We start from the raw sequence: 22,992 nt of genomic DNA, 5'->3' as shown, positions 1-22,992 counted from the left end.
CCTATCCTAGGTTGGTCGGTGTATTTCAATAGAAAGATAGTTTTGTATCACTCTACAGAGTGATGGTAAAATAAAGTATCTGATTTGCGTAGTGTTTGTTATGTGCTATAGATCAAGTTTAACAAATCTAGTTTAATAAAGTAATAAAAGAAAATTGATTTTATATGTCCAAATAGTGTGGTAGTATGATTTGCTAATTAGAAAACTAAGTAAACCCATCGAGGAAAGTGGGAGGCTTCGATCCTAACGATTGGACACCTATGCTAGGTGGACCCGATAAGTGGGTTTCCAACACTAGATAGAGCTGTTTAAATCATGACCCTCTGAATAGCAATAGAATTAGTTACCAGGTTTAACATCGTTTTAGGGGCTCGAAGGTGAGATTTTACCTTATGGATAGGGGGATCCAGTTACTCTCTCCCCGTTCTCTTACTCTCTTTGAACCAAGTGTAGTGTTAACCTCACTCCTGCCTTTGATTGATTACAAAGTGGTCTTTCATACGTGGCCGTTAGATTGCTGTTAGCGGTGACTTGTCCATGCTTCCCACATGAAGTAGAACTGAGATTCCCATGGTCAACTAAGTCCAAGGTTTCCCATGGGGAGAAGGGATGGTGTTGTGCGTGGATATGAATTTCAGTTGACTGCTTGAGGACTCCTCCGGGTTTGTTGGAGGAGGAACTTCACATGTGGTATTAGAGCCTAGGTTTCAAATGAGCTTTTAGTGTAAGCTTAAGTAGTCAAGGTATAAAAGGAATTAATAAAATAACCACACTTGTTTTTGAAGAAAAGGTGTTGTTGATTATCTTGCATTAACATGAGCATACACATTGTACTCATAGGAACTTATCGATGAGGAAGCTATACGTTTGCAGAATATTTTTCCAATCATGTATCAAGTAGCCTTAGGGTCAAATAATTTCTCATACCACGAGGGTATGTTTGAGATAATGGATATGATCTTTATTCCTCCAATTGTATTGAAACCTCATCCTAACTCATGGTACATAGGAGATTTATGGCCAAGGAATGAGTCACACATGGAGATATATTGTGAGCATAACATTCTTCTTCAGTATGAACTATGGAGGATTTGATGGACTGAACAAGTAAGGATAGTTAAGATATATCTTTCGTTCAGTGCCTTTGCTGAACGAGTACTAAACATTGGGGATGGGACTGTGTCTGAAACATTGTGGGTATACTGGAAGGTGTTTCAAATAGTACCACCCGAGAGAGTTGTTGTAGTACCAAGAAGACCTTATTTTGGTATTGGATGTTTTGGTTATGCCCAAGAGCCACCATATTATGTTATTTTCCATGAATATGAGAATCCCCCAAGATATGAGAATATAGACCCTAATACTTTTCATGAGGAAAGTATCCATGAGATGATGTATTGATAGATCATAGTACGATCAAATACATCTTTGTAAGTACTTTTCATAAATATAAAGTCTCATCATTGTTTTTGAAAAGCATGAGTTATGAGCTTATGATGATAATTGAGTTGCTTTGACAAGTTAATGATGAAGTACGCTTTATGCAAGTTATTTTTGAGATCACGTACTCCACTGCTTGTGTGCCAGTCAAATATGTTGGAGTTAAGAGAAACAGTAATGGCTATCTTAGAGAAGACTCGTATGTGGAATTGTTTAAGCTTATGAAGGGACTAAAACTGGATCCCAAAACTTGGGGAAGGAACAACCCTTACTTAGACTCAATTGTGTACAAAGATGTGAAAGTCCATCTCAATTTGTTGAAATGGTTTGAGGATCTCAACTTGATAGGACTTTGTAAAAGTATGATACTCTTTGAAATGATAAGGAAAAATATATAGATGGAAAAATTGTAATGAGAAATAAATGGGTGTATGACCATTTATTTCTCATTACAAAGGTTATTTCTCCTGATAGGTTAACCCTTACTGGGAGGAGTGTAAAGTTTATGATCTTCCAAAGTATCCCAATCTCCCAAACTCTTATCGATTGCTAGAGACGAAGGCCAAACCACCTCGTTTTGTAACAAGAGTTTAAGAAGATAATTAGAATTGCCAACTAGTGTGAATTGATCAAATATACAAGGAACTCCATGAGAAGAAGTTTCTTCTCAAGCAAACACCATCAACTAGGTTTAGTTGGTGAAGGACCCAAGATAGAGCAAGATGCAGAAGCGTGGATTCAGGCTTTGGAGGATTTTGTCCTAGCCATTGAAACTACTGCTACAAATTAGTCCATGACTGCTCATCTTTGTCTTACCAGCAAAGCTAAGCTTTGCTGGAAATATTTTTTTCGAGATAAAGGGTTAACAGAAGCTTCCTAAACTTGGGAGGAGATCAATGAAGTTGTGAAAGAACGTTATCTTCCCTCGTCTTTTGAATCAATCAAGATGAATGAATTCTACAACTTACGACAATTAAGCCTAACCTTGGAAGGATACTATTCTAAGTTTGTGAGTCTGCACAAATATGTGCCCCCAATGACAACGTCTCAATATATTGCAAGGTTCTGCCAAAGGACTAAATCCACATTTGGACACTCGCCTTGAATCAATGAGACCAATGACTCTTGAAGATGCTCTTATGTGAGCAAAACCTATGGCCAAGGAAATCGCTCGAAATGGCCAAAGCAACTGTCCAATAAACAACTATGGAAGGGGCTATCCAAACCATGATATCGATATGGCCAATGCCAAAGGGAATGGTAGAGCTAATGCAATCACCTAAGGACCAAATGGGATAGGAATCAGGCAATGCTGCTAGTGCCGAAGGACTCGACACCCAAGGGATAATTGTCCAAACCGTCCTCAAAATCCTAGTCCATACCAAGTTGGTGGAAGAGGCGGAGGGAATGACAACAACAACCCATGCAGTGGATGTGGAAGAATAGTTGATGCGCGGGTAAATACCATGATTAGACATCCCGATGAATGCACGTTAGGTGAAGAATTTGAAAGAGGATCCATTCATGCTATCGTGGAAAAGAAAGGAGAGGACCACCAATGTTAAGTAATTCAATCTCCAACTACTTACAAGGGTACGTCGTTTATGATCTTAATTGATTGGGGTAACATGCATTCCTTTCTTGTATCCAAGACAATTAAAAGATTACATCTAGAATCCAAGGGGACAAGGAAAATGATAGTAGAATTGGCCAGTGGGAAGGAAATCGCCTCAATCAAAACTATAGGGAAACTTCATTTGAGTTAGACAGCCATATAACTGGAAAAAAAATTTGAATCCTACTACTAGGATGCTACAATTGCATTTTGGGAATGGATTGGCTCAAGAAGAAAAAAGCCCAGATTCAATGTGCTGAAGTGGAAATAGTCTTTCAAGACTTGGAAGGAGAAACCATAAAGGCATATGGGAAAGTTGGAAGAACTATGGTCCAACTAGCCAAGGCAAGTCAACTCAGGAAGGGATTGAAGAAAGGTCAATCAACCTACATGATCCGATTGAATAAGGTTGAAAAGACTAATGAAGGCACTCTACCTTCGTGGATCAACGACTTCAAGGATGTCTTCCTAGAAGAATTGACTTAATTGCCTCGAAATCGTGAGGTTGATCATGAAATAAACTTAATTCCTAGAGTTGAGCCAGTGTCAAGAGGACCATACAAAATGTCTATTCCTGAAGCTATTGAGCTTAAGAAACAACTGAGGCAACTAGTAGAGCAAGGATTTATCCGCTCGAGTAATTCACCTTGGGGAGTGCATGTCCTCTTCTAGAAAAAGAAGGATGGAACACTTAGACTCTCCATTGACTTTAGAGGACTAAACCAAGTTACGATGAAAAACAAGTACCTTATACTGACAATAGACGAACTTTTAGATCGCCTACACGGAGCCAAGCATTAGGGCCAAATATGCTTCAAAAATGGCGCTTGTAAGAAAGTGATTAAGTTGCTAATTAGTTGAGGTTTAGGAAGAATAAAACCTCTAAATTTGGTTGTCCAGATGTGATTAATGAGAGAATATTTGGTTCATTGAAGAGGTCGGCCATTAATTGCCCTCATCTTTTAATCCGGGTCAGGGGTCACCTTTTCGGTCATTTTTCTCTTGGAACTTGAGAGATTTTGTATTTTCGAGATTTTGTACCAAATTTGCATTTGTTTGCTCCCGCGTTTTCTTTCTACACACTATTCTCTTTTGCCATTCTTTTTGTTGCACTTGCTTCCTATCACTGTGAGATTCTTGCTCGATTCATTTGCTAGAATGTCTAGCAATACCTCTTCAGATAACATTGGTGCAATCACACATAAATACAAGCTAACTGTTCAGCTAGATCCGATTTACACATCTTGGAGAAGTATACATCATCGAGTATTGATAGATGAGATCGAAGCCAACAAGTTGCGAACACAAGGAATGAAGCATATACATTTGTGGGTGGATGGAAATATTTATCCCAGGGATCCTTCTACAGGTAAATCACCTCCTTTTTTCAATGTCCATGACTACATAAGATATGTTGGAGAAGGTTACAATGGGATGCTTGGCTACTATATGAGGTTATACTCTGCATCTTACACATATATTGTCAAGATTGTGGGAGAGAAGGAAGGAGTCTCACTTGTAGCTTTCTTGCTTGCACAATGGGGGAATACACACAAGGGTGGAGGCTGAAAACAGTTTTCCTCTTCTTAGTTGTGGAAGCCAAAAAGAACTCTCATACAAAGAAATAGAAGAACCCTATATATGGGTCTCAAACCAAACTCAACTAACTAAGGTGGCATACTAACCAAGCCAGGAACTAGAGTAGATAAGGATAGCTATCATGTAGCTATTATTCATGGGCGGTGTACCAACCGCGTCTGCAACTGACAAGTCGGTGACATAAATACACAACGGTCACCCTGGCGTATCACGAGTGGAGCTCGATATCTCAACACTCCCCCTCGAGCTCAATCCCAATTCTTGCACACAAAGCAGGTCTCTGAACTTGCGCAGCTTCTCTGCGCCCAATGCCTTCGTGAATATGTCAGCTACCTGATCCTCTGTGCTGACATAAACTAGATCAATAAGACCTAGTAAAACCCTCTCTCGCACATAGTGATAATGCACCTCAATGTGCTTTGTTCTAGCATGATAGACTGGGTTATTTGCCAGGTGTATACTACTCATGTTGTCACAATAAATGACAATTGGCCCATCTGTAAGCTGATGCATATCATAAAGTAGCTTATGCAACCAAGCTACCTCACATGCAGCCATTGCTGCACCCCTGTACTCAGCCTCTGTGCTCGACAAGGCAACTGTAGGCTGTTTCTTGCTGCTCCAAGTGACTGCAGCACTCCCAAAAGAGAACACATATCCACTGGTAGATCGTCTATCAGAAATACTACCAGCCCAATCAGCATCAGTGTATCCATGCAACTGTATCTGAACCCCAGTCTCATAAAATAGTCCATACTGCAATGTGGACTTCACATACCTGAGTATGCGTGTAGCTGCATCCAAATGTGGTTTCCTTGGAGCCTGCATAAACTGACTTACCAATCCAACAACATAGCTCAAATCTGGCCTGGTAATAGTCATATAAATCAAGCTTCCTACTATGCGTCTATACATAGTAGGGTCTTCCAGAAGCTCACCTGCATCTGTGCTCAGCTTCACATTCTGCTCCAAAGGAACTGAAATAGGCTTACAGCCTGTCATCCCATATTTGGACAGCATGTCCAATCCATACTGCCTCTGCAAGAGCTGTATCCCACTTGGTGATCTAATCACCTCAATGCCCAAGAAATAACGCAGCTCTCCCAAATCCTTCATCTCAAACTTCTGCTTCAATAGCATTTTCACATGAAGGATATCTTCATCACTGTCACCTGTCATAATCAAATCATCAACATAAATGACAAGTAGCATAATACCTTTCTCTGTTTTTCTCACATAAAGTGAGAAATCTGCCTTGGAAATCTGAAAGCCAATAGTGACAAGATACTGTCCTATCTTGTCAGACCATGCTCTAGGTGCTTGCTTCAAGCCATACAAGGCTTTCTTCAACCTGCAAACAAACTCAGGATGAGCATCATGTACATAACCTGGTGGCTGCTCCATATAGACCTCTTCTTGCAAGTCACCATGCAAGAAGGCATTCTTTACATCCATTTGATGTAAAGACCATTCCTTTGATGCAGCCATAGCAATGACTGCTCTTACGGTTGCCATCCTTGCAACCGGACTGAATGTTTCTTCATAGTCAATGCCATATGTTTGTGCATACCCCTTGACTACTAATCTTGCCTTGTATCTGTTCACAGAACCATCTGCATTGTGTTTCACCTTATAAACCCACTTACAGCCAATTGCATTTTTACCTTTAGGCAAAGGTACCAATTCCCATGTAGCATTTGCTTCCAAGGCATCCATTTCTTCATCCATGGCTTTCTCCCATTTTTCTTTTCCCATGGCTTGCTCAAAAGATGTGGGTTCTGGTTCCTGTATCACTTTGACCATATATGCATAGTGAATGGCTGTAAATCCATCATATTTCAGCCTATCCACAGGATACCTAGCTCTCGTAGACCTGCGCAAAGTAGGTTCACTCCCAGGTGCTCTCAAAACATCCCTGGTCTTCCTTACTCCAGGTGTAACAATAGAAGGAATACCCAACTCATCATCAATGCTCTGTTCTGAGCCACTGGATTCACCATCCACATAAGAGTGACCTGCATTCACATCAAACATGGGCTGATCAACCTTCTCTTTTCCTTTTCGTGATACCTGCATACCACTATCTGCATTGCTTTGAGAAGATTCTCCTGATCTCAATCTGCCTGTCCATGGCGAAGAATGTGAACCACTGCTAGAGGACGCTCCAGGTCCACTAATATTTTGTGACTGCTGCTGTGAATTCTGTGCAGCATTACCATTTTGTGCATCTACATCATCAATCACATTTACTGGTCTATACCAGCTACTCATCTCATCAAAAACAACATCTCTACTCACTGTAAACTTACGAGTAGAAGGGTTATAGCATCTATACCCTTTTTGCTGCAGAGAGTAACCAATAAAGATGCACTTCTCAGCTTTTGGATCCAACTTGGATCTCAGCTCATCTGGCACATGTACATAGGCAATGCAACCAAAAATTTTCAAATGAGAAATATCTGGTTTCCTACCAGTATACCTCTCCTCTGGAGTCATTCCATGTATTGCTGCAGTGGGAGTCCTGTTCATTATGTAGACTGCTGTAGCAACTGCTTCAGCCCAATAAAAATCTGGCAAGTCTTTTTCATTGAGCATGGCACGAGATACCTCTCCAATATGCCTGTTTTTCCTTTCTGCAATTCCATTTTGTTGTGGGGTATAACTGCATGAATATTGCTGCTTTATGCCATGCTCCTGCAAGAACTTTGCAAACTCATTTGAGAGATACTCTCCCCCTCCATCTGACCTTAGGCATTTTATTTGCAGACCTGTTTCTTTTTCAGCCATAGCTTTAAGGGTTTTGAAATGCCCAAAAACTTCACTTTTCTTTTTCATAAAATACACCCAAACTTTTCTGCTATAGTCATCAATAAAAGTGACAAAATAATGACAGCCTCCAAGAGATGCAGCTTTAGTTGTCCACACATCAGAGTGGATTAATTCCAATGGCTTCTCACTCTCTTGAACATGTCTAGGAAATGGTTTCCTTGCCTGTTTTCCAAATTGACAGGCTTCACATACCTTATGCATTTCTGCAACCTTGAATTTTGGCAATCCTGCAACAATATTTTGGGCCTGCATTGATTTAAGTCGCTGTACATTAACATGACCAATGCGTTTATGCCAGATATCAATATCTGCAACTACACCGGTCCCATGTGCAAACATTGCTGCACTCAATTCAGGAATGTCTGCATCCAATGTAAACATTATGCCCTTCTTCTTTCCTTTTGCTATCAAGCGACCTTTATTTTTCATATCCTCAACAAAGCATCCATGAGGATTAAATCTGACCTGCAAGCCCTGCTCAACCATTTGACCAACAGAAACCAGATTCTTGGTGATATTCGGGACATGAAATACATCGGACAGGTATTTCTTTTTCCCATCCTGCATAGACAAGGGAATTTTTCCAATCTGCACAATAGGATGTGCAGTATCATCACCAGTCTCCACAAATCCTGGTTTTTCCATTTTTCTTGCATCCTCCATCCATTCTGCATGACCTGTCATGTGGTTTGATGCACCTGAGTCAACATACCATACATCATTGCATTCTTCTGCACTTGTCACAGAATTGTTCATGTGCTGCACCATGAACAAATGCTCATTTCTGTCATCACCCTGTCTACTAGAAGATGCATAATTCCCTTGTTGCAGTTTTCCATTCATGATGTCATTCTGCTTTTTATAGCAGTCTTTAGCCATATGACCCATTTTACCACAGTAGTAGCATTCAACATTACTGTTTGCATTTTCGCCTCTTTGCCATCCACCACGACCTCTTTGGCTCCCCCTGCCTCTAGAGTTACCACGTCCTCCTCCATAGGACTGGTTTTCTTGAGTTTGCTGCATATTCTGATTTCTGCCACGGCCTCCAAATCGGCCTCCTCTACCTCTGCCTCTACCTCTTCCAGTATTTGAGTAGAAGACAGCTTCTTTTGAAGTTCCTCCTGAAGAAGACGCACCACCATTTCTCTGCTCCTCAGAAATTAGAAGAGCAATCAACTCCTCAAAATCAGGAAATCTTTCACGGACGGAAATGGATGTTCGGAACTGTGCATAATCCTTTACTAGACCATTCAAGGTCACGGAAACTAAATCATCATCTTCCACTGGTGACCCAATGGAAGCAAGTGCATCTGCAATCTTCTTCACCTTCATGTGGTAGTCATTGATGCTCATATTTTCTCTTTGCACATTATGCAACTCTTGCTTGAGCTGCATTTTCCTGGCTTGAGTATTTGTGCTATACATTTTTGACAAAGTATCCCATGCCTCCTTTGGCGTACTTGCATCCTGAATATGCACAATCATAGAGTCTGAAATGCTGATAGACAGCCAATACATGACTTTCTTGGCTCTCTCATGCCATGCTTTGAATGCCTGCATTTGCTGTTGATTGGGAACATCAGGAAGAACTGGTTCTTCTTCATTTCCTGCAACAAATTCCCAATATCCTTTTCCCATAAGGAAATTCGTCATTCTAAACTTCCATGCCTGGAAGTTGTTCTTGTCAAGCTTTTCAGTGACAATCTGTGAAAGAGAATCAGACGCCATTACAGAATACTGCAAAAAATTCTGTCACTGCAAAAAACACAGCTTCACCCTCACAAGGGCAAATCTGCAAAACTGGCGAAAGTGGTATTTGACCACACAGTCACTTCCTAGTGACGATTTTACATCAACAGGCAACAGGGAAGATTCTGTAACTCCCAATGTCTCTGCGCACAAGCATACGATGCAATTTCTACAGTAACTTTTCACCGACCTGTAGAACAGTGGCTGCACAGCATAAAACTGGGCCTTTTTCTGAGTGCGTGCAGAAAACTTCCGCCTCCAAAACAGGCCTCGAAATGGCCTCAAATCAAAAAAACAAGGTCGCCAAGGGCTAAAGCCCTTACCCGCAGCATATACTGCCCTCTTGCTTCACCGCGAAGGGCGTCTCAACCTGAGACAATGCACTCCTGCACTTTCCGGCTGTGCTACCTGCACAGATCTGCTCCCAAAAGAGAAAATGAAAGCAACACTGCTCCTCTTACCAGAACACCGCGATCTTGGCTTGCTTTCTTGAGCTCCTTACCACGAACAAGGCTCTGATACCATGTCAAGATTGTGGGAGAGAAGGAAGGAGTCTCACTTGTAGCTTTCTTGCTTGCACAATGGGGGAATACACACAAGGGTGGAGGCTGAAAACAGTTTTCCTCTTCTTAGTTGTGGAAGCCAAAAAGAACTCTCATACAAAGAAATAGAAGAACCCTATATATGGGTCTCAAACCAAACTCAACTAACTAAGGTGGCATACTAACCAAGCCACGAACTAGAGTAGATAAGGATAGCTATCATGTAGCTATTATTCATGGGCGGTGTACCAACCGCGTCTGCAACTGACAAGTCGGTGACATAAATACACAACGGTCACCCTGGCGTATCACGAGTGGAGCTCGATATCTCAACATATATAGCTCAAATGCACGAAATGAAAAAAGCATTAGAAACTACATAAACAAATATTTTAGAGTTGACAAGTCAGATTGATGTTTTGAAAAATGTTAACAAGTCACTACAGGATAAGCTAACACGCTTGAGAGAAACTCTAGTAGGATTTAGAGAGAGGAAGAGACTATTAAAAAATATAACCAACTTGTGTGAGAGAGCAAAGAAAAGGAGACTAAATCTTACAAAGAAATATGTCTCTAACATATTAGGCATCAATATCCGAGAGAATGAGGAAAGAATCGAACTTTTGAAGAAAACCATGAATAAGAAAGATATTTTGAGGGTTCTTAAGTCACTCGAAAATGTGGATTTGAGAGGTCCAACTCTCAAAGAGTTAGTGAAGGACTTAAAAGGCACGGTGAAAGCAAATGAAATTGTAGAGACATGTGATACTGTCGGTATAAGTCGAAAAGGTTATCGTGCTATCTCTGGATTATGGTTTAAAAATCTTAAATGCAATAGGGTAACTATATTTGGATTGCCCCCAGCCCTTGCAGTTTCGACTGCAAGAATTGCCATGAATCGCAAGATTCCACATGTTTTTGGAGATTACATTCACATCAAAAGGTCTATGTCCTATGAAAAACAAAAAAAATGCAATTTTTTATTACAATGCGTTTAACAATATATGGGTTGATCTAAAAAAGGTGCAAATCGCAATGGTTCACATGTATAAAATCACAGTAGAAGAAAGTTATGGTGTTCTAAAGTTTTCCTTGAAGTTGAATGAAGCACTGATTCAAAAGGGACAGAAGATGGAAAGAATTAGCATTTGCCTCATGAACATGGCATTGGACCATAGGAATGGTGAGGGCCAAGCTCCATTGCATAAGATCCAATTCGAGATGGAGATTTGGTGGACTGGTGCAGCCCAGGTACCAATTGAAAATCATCAAACGTTGAAATGGTTGTTCAACCATACAGGTATTCCAAATATCATTAAGTCTCAAAGTGAAGGCGAAATGTTGGTAGTTGATGGGATTGGTAATTTTAATGTGTAATGGCATATGAGTGTTGATTTAAAAACTATCAAATGTATGCTTGGAATATGTTATGGTGCAAATGCAAAATATCCTTGCACTTATTGCATGGAAAGTATTGGATCCAAAGATTGGAGTAGTTTGCGACCAGTAAGAAGAGCCCCAAATAGAGACTCTATAGATTTGAGTAAATTTAAAAACATAGAAGATATCTGGGATCCCATTCTTTCAATCTCTCTTAAGAATGTTCATATTTGTACTTTGCATGCAGAGATTAGAATAATCGATAAGCTTCTCAAGTTGCATCTTCACTATGCATATTCCATCAAGCCATTATCTTTATCAGATGAGTGTATTGATAAATGCGAGGCATTACTATCAAAAATGGGATTTCATGGGGGCCAAGTTCACTTGAGAAAGGATCCAATACTTTCAGGAAAAACAAGAGGTATCTTGGCCGATGTCTCTATGGGAGGCTCAAAAGCTAGACGATTCTTAGGAAACCATTTAGGAAAGCAGGTGAATGCGGCTTGGGAGTGTTGGAGAGAGCTATGTGAGATCACAGCAAATGTTGCAAGCACGCCGAGGCTTGCGTTTCTTAGAATGGAGGTCTGGATACACCTTGATGTTTTTCTGAAACTCCTAAGGCAACATAAGACAACATATACATATGTGGAAGAGTTCAAAAGATCAATCACAAATCTTGTTCAGGCGATAAAAGAGGCATGGGGAGAAAAAGATATCACTTTTTATCTGGTAAAGTAACAATTATTTAATATGGGTTTATTTTAACAAGTTTTTCAATTGGTATAAAATTAGTGTTACTTTGTATTGCAGCATATTCTTCATATTCATGGGCCTTACTTTGTGGAGGAGCATGGACCCTTAGCAACTTATAGTAACCAAGCCATGGAAAAATCCCACTATCAAGCACACACAAGTTATTTTCGAAGCACAAGGCATGGGGGAGGAGTTACAAAAAGCAATGCTTTGGAGGAGCTATTCAATTGGTTTTTTCGACGACAACTTCAAAGAATGCAGATAAAAGACGGCAATGACACATGAGCAGTCGCACTTTTATATATATGAAAGAATATATACAAAGCTAGCTTTCCAAAACTCTCACATTCTCTTCCTTCTCAGGAATATTTCCTCTATAACGTAGAAATTTTTTTCTCTTGTAGCCAGCTATAGATTTTACATCAGTTCGGTTTGTAGCAAAGGCATAGGATGTGAACGCCAAAAAGTATCCTGCTCTAGAAGCAGAGTAACCTGGACCGTAGCCAAAAATCCTGATTGCTGCAGTCTTTTCCAAAAACATTATGTTAACCCTCAAACGCAAGAAGGTGGAAAATCCGGAAAAGCTAAAGCAGAAGACAAAGACAAAGGCCTAGGCAAAGAGAAACAGAAGACAAAGACGCACAAGGAGAAGAGTCCCTAAATAAGGGAGAAAGGCGCACAAGGAAAAGCACAAGTCAAAACTTTTATAAAAGAGTTCAAGCGCATCATGGTTTAGTTCAAGGAGCGCCAGGCTCTCACCCGTGCAATTTGTAAATGTAGACGGGCGGTGGAAAGGAAGCTAGGAAGATAGAAGGACAATGGGAAAAAGAGCCTAGGCCGGCCATGTAAAAAAGGGGAAAAGGGGATGACCGCCCAAAAGGGATTTAGGGTTTTGTATATAAAGCTGAAAAGTGAATGAGAAGCTCATTCTTGTGTGTGGCCAAAAGTAGCTCTCCTCTTCTTCTTCTTCTTCTTGTTCTTGCTTGCTTGAGGGAGTGAGTGTGTGAGGGTGAGGGACCGAGGAGGAGAAGCTCTCCATCTTCTCCTCTCTTCTTCTCTTGTCTTGCTCGCGGCAATGGAGCTTGGAGCGTGGAGCTTGAGGATGGAGCTTGCTTGAAGCTTGCACTTGGATCGTGGAGCTACCGGAGTGCACGGGAGAGGAGGTAACTCAAACGGCACAGAGGTAAGCTCACTACACCCGTAGATATGGTTGGCGTGTCGGTTATGTGAGAGGTAGCCATTAGTGCTCGGCTTGGAACGCTTGAAACAATAAGCAGTCCCTAGGTCTTGGCGGTTGAGTGAAAGCTCCCACATTTTGGTTTCGTTTTGCCGGGACCAATGGATTCAAGCCTTGAGAGCTTGCGCGCTTCAAATCGAGCATTGAAGTAGGGTTTTTCCCGAACCAGTGCTTGAGATAGGTAGGAAGTGAGGGGGTTGAAGATGGTATTCGATCTCCTTGGCAAGTAGATTTTTTTTTGCTTTTTTGAGATTTATGTTGTGAGATGGAGTAGTGTAGGTATTTACTTTATGATTTGGATGCATTAGGGTAGAAAAAAACAAAGAAAAAGAAGAAAAACAAGCATCAGGGTTTCTGTTGTCATAACAGGGCATGAGGGTTTGATTTGTTTGTCGATTTGCATTTTGGATTTTATTGGCTATCCCAGGTATATAGATCTCTTCCCCATCACCCAGCATCATTCCTGTTGAATCTTGTAGCTTGTGATAATCAATACCTTATGATTTTTGACGATTTCATGCTCGAAAGTGCGTTTGGGTTAGCGGGATCGGACATTCGATCCAGTGTCCGAGTCCCAGAATCGGACGTCCGATTCTAAACATCGGACCACTCGGACCACTCGGACTCGGACCACTCGGACCGACCCGTCCGATCGGACCACTCGGACCACCCCCGTCCGATCGGACCACTCGGACCACCCCCATCTGATCGGACCACTCAGACCATCCCCGTCCGATCGGACCACTCGGACTAGTCAGAATCGGACCAGTCAGAATTGGACCAGTCCAGAATCGGATCACAGCTAGAATCGGACCACCCTGTCCGATCTGACTCCTAGAATTGGATGTGACCAAAATCGGACCACTGGGCCGATCGAACCAACCCAAAATCAGACGTCCGATTCTGATAATTGAGCTCCTAAAAATCGGACATCTGAGAATCGGACAGAAAACTGTCAAAATCAGACAGGTATCTAGAACACAAATTTTGACACATCTAAACCCCGAGATTGACCCCAAAGGCTACGTAGAGCTAAAGGCACATCACAGATCCATCACTGGGCTAAAATTTAGAGCACCTAGTTCAAAATTTGGCTATAAACAGTCCTCCAAATTACATATGGCGTTTACCGTAACGGCCCTGCGGGCCGGGGGGGACTGCCCCCCCCGGACCCCCGCAGAGGGGGCTCTGCCCCCTCCGCACCTCCCCCGAGTAGGTTGGAGAGAAAACGCATGCCATGACAGGTCCTCCAAATTGGACCCTAGTGTAGTAATAGCTCTACACGAGCATGGAACCTCACTTGCAAAAGAGCAACCAAAAGCCCATACCCAAACAGAGAGAAACAGAGACCCTAGAACATCAATGGGCCAAACTAGCCATCAAGGGCAAAAAGGCCACGCCATGAGAACACAAAGACATTGTGTTCAGACCGTGTCTAGTCATAGCAAAATGCAACTTCAGCAAGCTACAAATGCGAAGATGACTAGACATGACACTCTTGACGAGAGATGTACCTTGAATAGCACTGCACTGACGATACAAGATAGCAGTGGAGAATCCACATCTGGTCATGCAGACGAGAACTCAAGGGCATCTGTTAGAAGGCTTAAATTTACAAGCCAAGACCCGGAAGATGAAGACATAGTACCACCTGCTTATCTTAGGGTCAAACTCACCGCGAAAAGAGAGCATACTATTGATGCTCTAATTGATGAAGGAGCAGATTTTAATATCTTGACCTATGAATCATGGACCCTACTAGGCCAACCAGAGCTCACACCGACTGATGCAACTCTTAATCCTTACGGGGAACACCCACAAGTACTTCTAGGGAAGTGCAGAATCCTTGTAACTATTGAAACAGAAAGCTTGCCACTCCTGTTCTATGTTCCTCCCAATAGCGAGAATGGTGAAAAGGAAATCCTCCTAGGAAGGCCCTTCAAAAAGGCGACCAAGTGTGAGGCCGACTATGTAGCACAGAGGATACACCTAACACTACCGGGTGTGAGAATAGTCACAACCTTTAGCAAGGGTGACCTCATTAAACCTCAAGGGAAAGGCAAGGAAGGTGCTAACGTAATAGTCAAGCCTACTAATGAGAGCAAGGACTTGTTAGAAAAACTGATGCAAGCACAGGTCAAACAACAAGAACCAGTGAGTGAGGTCAGGCCTGAAAAAAGAAGGTCAAGAGACAATGCCAAGGACGGGCTTTGGACTTACAAATATCATAGAAGACCCCAAAAGAAGCCCAAGCCTTATAGATGCAGGCATCGATGGAGGGTCAGCACAACGCCGCGATGGATATCCAAAGCGTTGCTACGTGCTCAAGGGTACTATGCAGGTAACCGATGGATTTGGGTACCAAAATCCCCTGCTACACCACCTCTATCAGCTGAAGGCCAGAGTGCATCAAAAGCAACGAAGCACAGGAGGAAATCTAAGAGAAACTCTAGGTCTTGAGGCAAGAAAGCAAACATGAGTGTTCAAAAGAAAGAGTCTCAACCTAGCATGCTTAACAAGCAGATGACATATGTAGCCATTGAGCATGCACAAAAGCCATTAGTGCCCAAAGAGCTTTTGATTCCCCAAGAGGATAAGGGGCACCAGGGGCACCATGCTACTTGCGAGGTGGCTAATTGCTCAACAAAACAAATGGCACAATCGCCTAATAGCCTCGAGCAAATTCTCCAGTCAGTGCCAAGCCGACGTAGGAGTCCCAAATCTCCTACATCCTCTTCACCTAAATGGACACGGGAAGCACGGTAGCAGCAGCCTTGTGCCGCTGCTCAACCTACACAAGTGAATGTGCAAAGGGCAACAAAAGGCATGACCACTTCTGATCTGCCTAAGGACTTGACACCGCAGTCTACCAATGGTAGCCAGTCCACTAAACTAGCTGCTACTACTTCCAATCAGGGACCACAGCAGTCACAGCCCTTGGCTGTGACAATGCCCCTTGTGGAACGTGTCCTTAGTAGTTTACCTGTGGAGGAGGTGTCGCAACCAAATCCCTCGACAACTCCAGCACTTTCAAAGTGCCTAAAGCCTAGGCTGGAGGAGTTAAACACAAGGGAGTTGGCTGAAGAGCTAGACTCTCCGAAAAGGGAGGCAGTTGTGCTCTCACAACCTAGTGAGGCTATTCAGCAGGCCACGGCTATGTCCCATAAGGACACACTAGAGAGAGAGAATGCTAAGGCCCAACCAAGCACTTCAACGGTTGACCTAGTCCAGGGTCCTGAGTCGCTGTTAGATGCACCTGCATTGACCAAGAAGAAGAGGAGAAAGCAGAGAAAACAATGGCAATTGCAGGTGGTTGTAGACCCCAAGAACATTGAGACGAAGAGCGCTGGAGAGCCGATGAATAAAGCATCAAGTCCATCCACCAATGAACCCATTAATTCCTCTCCTAATAGCGGACACATCCGTGTGCTCTGAAAAACCAAAGCAACAGTTGCCATCAACAGTTGCTTGCAATACTCTATCCACTGACAATAGAACTTACATTGATCAATTAAGAGTGGATACAACGCTGTCACACAGGGTGACAAGGTCATACCAGTCACATCTGAGAAGAACCATGACAAAATAGCAGCAAAACCTCAGGAGAAACGTGAGAACCCCAAGAGCATAAGAAATCCTAGCATTGACCAATCTTGCTCATCTAGGCCTGAGCCCCCAGCCATGCTAAAGCCTAAGGAAACTCTTAGAACTTTGCATGAGATAGCAATCGAGCAAGCCCTCGTTGAACATAGAAGTGTCACAAAATGCTTAATTGAGTTGGATGCTAAGCTCAAAGTGGTCGCACGTGTCTATGTCCTTGCGGACATGGGCACAATCCCCAAGGAGCAGCTTGGAGATTACTTGCCCTTTCCCCTATCCTGGGAAGAGCAAGAACATGTTAACGAGCTCTATGATAGGCTCCTACATCAACGCATGCGACTCATCTCTGACGAGGAAGCTGATGAACTGCGCTTACCGTCACGTTCAATGAAGTGCTCTGCCGACCAAATCTCATAGACATAGAGCAACTAAAGCAATTGTCTGCAGGCTAGAGTCAATTTGAGCAGCATTGGTGCGAAAGCCGCGTTGTAATGGCTGAACTAGGGGCTCAGATCATGACAGTCTCAGAGGAGCGATTGGCCAAATGGCGATCTCAAAGAGACCCAACCTATGTGGCACCAACTTCCCTTTGAGTGGTGACTGCCATTCGGGGTATGGACTTAGCTCAAACTAGCCAAGAGAATGCTCTATTTGATAAGGTTCTCACTAAGGAGGAGTTACATATAGCCAGTAGACTTGGACAAGGTTCCATGCTACTCGATGTGGCAAAATATCTATCGGTATTAAGTAAGCTGCCACAAATACTAGATGCATGTGCCACGCTCCGGTAGAACCCCGAGTTCTACACTTGGTTCTTATCCTCGTGAAGTGACATGGATTCATGAATATGTATATAAATAAACACTGATTTTTGTGTCACCGTGTATAAACAATATCAACACACACAAGCAATGATAGTCAAGCACAGGGAGAAGAGTTGGGTCTGACAGGCTAAGCTTCTCAAGTCCTCCTCTCATCACGCATTTAAAAGCCGTGCGACCATCCCCACCTCCATGTGAAGGGCATGCAACCCACATTACCACCATAGGAAGCCTTGACCAACAACTCTGATGGTGTAGACAGGGTATAGTCCCTTTCTATACACCTTCTTCCCTTTCCGGTCTATCCTTCTGAGGAGGAGCCCTGCCTAAATCTATGACCGCCAGCCGAGGTAACTTGGCGTGAACCAAGATCTGCTAATGGCAGGAGGCTAAATATACATCACGGGGGCCATCCCTCTACAACAAGCATTGTAGGCCCCACCCCTCCCCTTCTCATCCTATGCGCTTGATAACCCGCACTATAATCCCTTACATATGAATGGTCTTATCATGTAACAAATCCTAATCCTTGATTCACATCTTACAGGTCCCCCTACAAGGAAAGCATGGAGAACCAAGGGTAGCTAGCTTGCAAGGACGCTCTTCGCAGCCAACGGGAACATGCAGCACATGCCCCTCCGCCGGTGCGCTACGTGCCCACTCTTAAAAGTTACGCCAAGAAACGCGGCCCCAAGCGATACCGCCCCGGACAAAGGCTGAAGAATCCACGGGCCAGGGGAGCAGATGCTCAAGGAGGCACACAAAATGTGGCAACGCCAGTTGCACAGACCCCCAACGCACGCTCGGGCACCAAGTGCTCACGAAGTGACAAGGTGGCTAGGGATAGGGTAGAATTTAATGAATTGTTAAAAGACATTCTAGAAACGGTAGCAGCCCGGGACTACACCATTCATGTCCCGGTCGACATGTTCCCTGTCTAGCCTCACGGGAGCCCCACACTAGCACCTCCCCCCCGGTCGCCTAGCCAACCGGACTCACCCCGCCTCGTACCTATCGACTAAACCCCTCTAATGTACAAGTAGCTCGACAAGTCAGCATGCCAGCACATTTTGTTTTTTGATGAGTAAAGGGGCAAAATCCCCACTTGTACACATTCCCGTTACCTCTCGTTACTGTATGTGACCTTAACAAGCAAGGAAATAGGCATCCCAATAGACATCGTAGAATTCTGAAAAATTATGTCTTAACATGATTGCATTTGTTTGATGTACTTAACACAAGCGAGCATATACTCTCACGAAGTGACAAGTGGATCCAGGATAATACAGGTTCTTGTGTGAAAGTGTTCAATGCCCGATCACCGCAAGACCATTGACCCCACAAAGAGCCGCGACAAAGCCATGCTACCGAAAGAAAAAATCATCCACATCGCATGGCCCAAAGCATATTCATGGGCTATGCTCTCTTTCTGAGTAAAGCTCTATAGTTGGCTCACAGCAGTCGTTACCGCAATTGTACCAACATCGCGTGTGATGCAAGGAGGTTTGCAATGTCTCAAGTGTATCTCCCCATCTCAACTACTGCTTCTCTAACAATGAGGCTAGGGCTCAATCATCACTGTAATATCCATTTCTTGAGCCTTCGAAGCTTGACATTTTCCAACCCACTGAAAGGCTGATAACCTCAACATATTGCAATGGTTGTACTCAGGCAAGTCAAAAAAAAAAAAAAAAGAAAGAAAGAAAGCAAGAAAAAAGTACAAGAAAAAGAAACAAAAAAGAAACAAAAAAGAAACCAAAAAAAAGAAAAAAAAGAAAGAAAAAGAAAAAGAAAAAGAAAGAAAAAGAAAAAGAAAGAAAAAAGAAAGAAAAGAAATGAATGAAAAGAAGCACCCACAATCACAAGCACAGCACCTAGGGGTTCTCAAATTAGGTACGTCCAGTGACCTTGATCGACTTGCTCCGTCCCTAGTCCCCTAGCCCTTTAGCATCACCCACCATTGTTCAAAGCACATCAAGGGCAGGACATACCTAGGGAGCTTGTCTCGCCTATAGTTAGACCTGTCACCCTGACCCACTTGCACAATTCCCTCTTGCACTCTGCCTTAATACCATTGCAATCAATTGTGGTAAGCACCGCACGATTGGCCACGAAATGTACACCGTCCTCATCAAGCAAGTCCAATAGCTTCCAGCTACCGAAAGTGTGGTGTCCCCATATTCAATTATGCTACATCGTGCAGTCACAATGCAAAGGATGTCTCATATACCTTCACGTGTACTTCTCCTCAACATGGACAACTTTGCTTCATCAACACAGTGTTACGAGAAACTAGCCCACAGTCTTCTAACTACGTAATATCTAAGTATGCATGAGCTCACATAATATCTGCACCGAAGTATATACACAATTTGGGTCCTCAAGTGCAGGACAATACTCCAGGCTTCCGACCTGTCTCCCAAACTAATCAAAATATGTATTGTGCACGATAAGAAGACTAGCACTACCCCTTAAGGAGAGACCACATGCGAGGTTTTCCAATTGCAGGTATAAGGTGTTGTTCGCTCTTCATCAACACTCAACTCTGAATTCCTATCCTTATCACCCTGTAAGCCTCCCAAGAATCGTCATGTGCAGAATGCCCAACAAACCAACACTTGTGTTGGCCATCAATGCAATCCCCAACACAGAATAGCCCTACCACCAACTCCAACAACCTTCCACCAGCCACCTTGGCCACCAACAGGCCCCCAGGACCTTCTACCACACCACCACCAATACTCCTCCACGGAAACCACAGGCATCCTTGTCACCCACGTCTTCGGTGCATGCTACAACTTGCTACCTATGACGGTGAGTGCCATGGGACTGGCACTCATCTAGGAGGGGGGTAATGTTAACCCTCAAACACAAGAAGGTGGAAAATCCAGAAAAGCTAAAGCAGAAGACAAAGACAAAGGCCAAGGCAAAGAGAAACGGAAGACAAAGACGCACAAGGAGAAGAGTCCCTAAATAAGGGAGAAAGGCACACAAGGAAAAGCGCAAGTCAAAACTTTTGTAAAAGAGCGCAAGTGCATCATGGTTTAGTTCAAGGAGCGCCGGGCTCTCACCCGTGCAATTTGTAAATGTAGAAGGGCGGTGGAAAGGAAGCTAGGAAGATAGAAGGACAATGGGAAAAAGAGCCTAGGCTACGGCCGGTCATGTAAAAAAGGGGAAAAGGGGATGACCGCCCAAAAGGGATTTAGGGTTTTGTATATAAAGTTGAAAAGTGAATGAGAAGCTCATTCTTGTGTGTGGCCAAAAGTAGCTCTCATCTTCTTCTTCTTCTTCTTCTTCTTCTTCTTGCTTGCTTGAGCTTGTGCTTGAGGGAGGGAGTGTGAGAGTGTGAGGGAGTGAGTGTGTGAGGGTGAGGGACCGAGGAGGAGAAGCTCTCCATCTTCTCCTCTCTTCTTCTCTTCTCTTCTCTTCTCTTGTCTTGCTCGTGGAAATGGAGCTTGGAGCGTGGAGCTTGAGGATGGAGCTTGCTTGAAGCTTGCACTTGGATCGTGGAGCTACCGGAGTGTGCGGGAGAGGAGGTAACTCAAACGGCACGGAGGTAAGCTCACTACACCCGTAGATATGGTTGGCGCATCGGTTATGTGAGAGGTAGCCATTAGTGCTCGGCTTGGAACACTTGAAACAATAAGCGGTCCGTGGGTCTTGGCGGTTGAGTGAAAGCTCCCACACATTACCTTGTGGGCATTATATTGTAATCCTAAGAAACCTAGAAGCCTTGTAAGAGCTTTAATACAAAGTATGGGCCATGCTACATCCTCTGAGAAACTACTATGAAGTACTAAAAAGGAATCAGGGTCAATCCTAGCCAAGTAGTGGCCGAGTGCAATGTCTTTCAATGTACTACCACTAGCTCTTGATCCTTTGCCACGTCCCAAGAAGTTATCTGAATCAGCAATCTCCAACTGCAAATAAAACCCATACTGAATGAGCGTGAAATGCAAACCTACCAATGTGTAAAAGCAAATTCAAAATTATCTCACCACTTGGTTTTCATCATACTCCAATTTAACTAGATTCCATAAATTTATTGATGATGATGTCTCATTGGTGTTAATCAATTCTTTAACGTATTCAGACTCCTCTCTTCCAAAATTGGAGATCCCAAGTTGACTTTGAATGCAATCAAAGTCCTCATCAGTAATACTGAACTCTTTCTCAGCTTCTTTGGCCTTTTCAAAACAAAGAGAGAGGGCCTCACCAGTATCAATAAACTTATCGTCTAGAGTTTCCTTATCAAGTTTGAGTATCTCTTCCTTTGATTCATTCTCTGTGTCAATTATCCCATTTGCAGCATCAGAAACCTCTGCAATAATTGCTAGACAATAATCTTCCCTAAGATTGAAAAGTTTTTGAATATCTAACAGTAAAATGTACTCCTTCTCCTTGAAAGGTATAGATGGTAGATAAGGAACAGTATGGTGAGAACTCTCATCAGTTGCAGGGTTTGTATCTCCTTGGCTCTCCTCAATGATAGTCTCAGCTTTGAAGTGAGCAACATCCAACTTCTCAGCAAAATAGAAGCCTCAAAATTTGCATCTACAACGACTCAGTACTTCATAATTAATTATTTTTTCAAAAGAGTTTTTTTTCCATTCTGAGACTCTTACCAGAATAAATACTGTGACTATTCTACCATGCTTTCTAAGAAAAAGTTTTTGTTAGGTTTTTTCTTCCTTTTCCTCAATTAGGCAGGAAAGGCTCCCGTTTTTTTTAACATCTTACCGTGTGGATGCCCAGTGCTATCATGAAATCCCTCTCTGACCGCGTGCCTGTTGAAGAATGAGCCGAGGAACGTTTTTATGTTGCGCCAATGATTTGTCTTAATTGTTATTCATTCGTTAATTTATGCATGTTTTTATATTTATATGTACATGCATATCCTCTGTTTCCTTTTCATCTGCCAGATCATCTAACATGCAAAAGCTAGCAGACTTTGCTCCTTCCAACTGTTGCTCATCAGCTTTCAGAGGATATTTGACAAGGGTGAAAACAATAAAAGCAACAGATTTTGTCATCATCTTGCAGTTCTTGGAATGAGCGGAGTAGAATATGTCTCTTGCATAAAACCTGTCCAGAGAGTGGGCACCACACTTCTTAGTAAACACTAACTTTTCATTTCCTGTTGACCCAATGGGAACATGGACATGTTCATTTGTACCAACTTCAATAGAAGGATTTCTAGATTTTCAAACTCCAAAAAGTCCTCCAAATTATATTTTTTACAATATTTCAAAACACTGTCAAGGTCCCAATTAGGATTAAAGACATTCTTCACAACTCCATAGAAAGAGAGATCCATGCCATTCTGAAGGATAAAATCAAGAAGCCTCTCTGATGGAGTGACATCAGTAAGCTCTGATACTCCAAGACCTCTCATTGCCGACTTTCGCTTCCCTGGAGATG

Source organism: Lygodium microphyllum, chromosome 21 (assembly GCF_053477565.2).
Source record: "Lygodium microphyllum isolate KBCC chromosome 21, Lygodium_microphyllum_v1.1.10, whole genome shotgun sequence".
NCBI classification, from domain to species: domain Eukaryota; kingdom Viridiplantae; phylum Streptophyta; class Polypodiopsida; order Schizaeales; family Lygodiaceae; genus Lygodium; species Lygodium microphyllum.
This window is presented reverse-complemented; position numbering follows the sequence as displayed.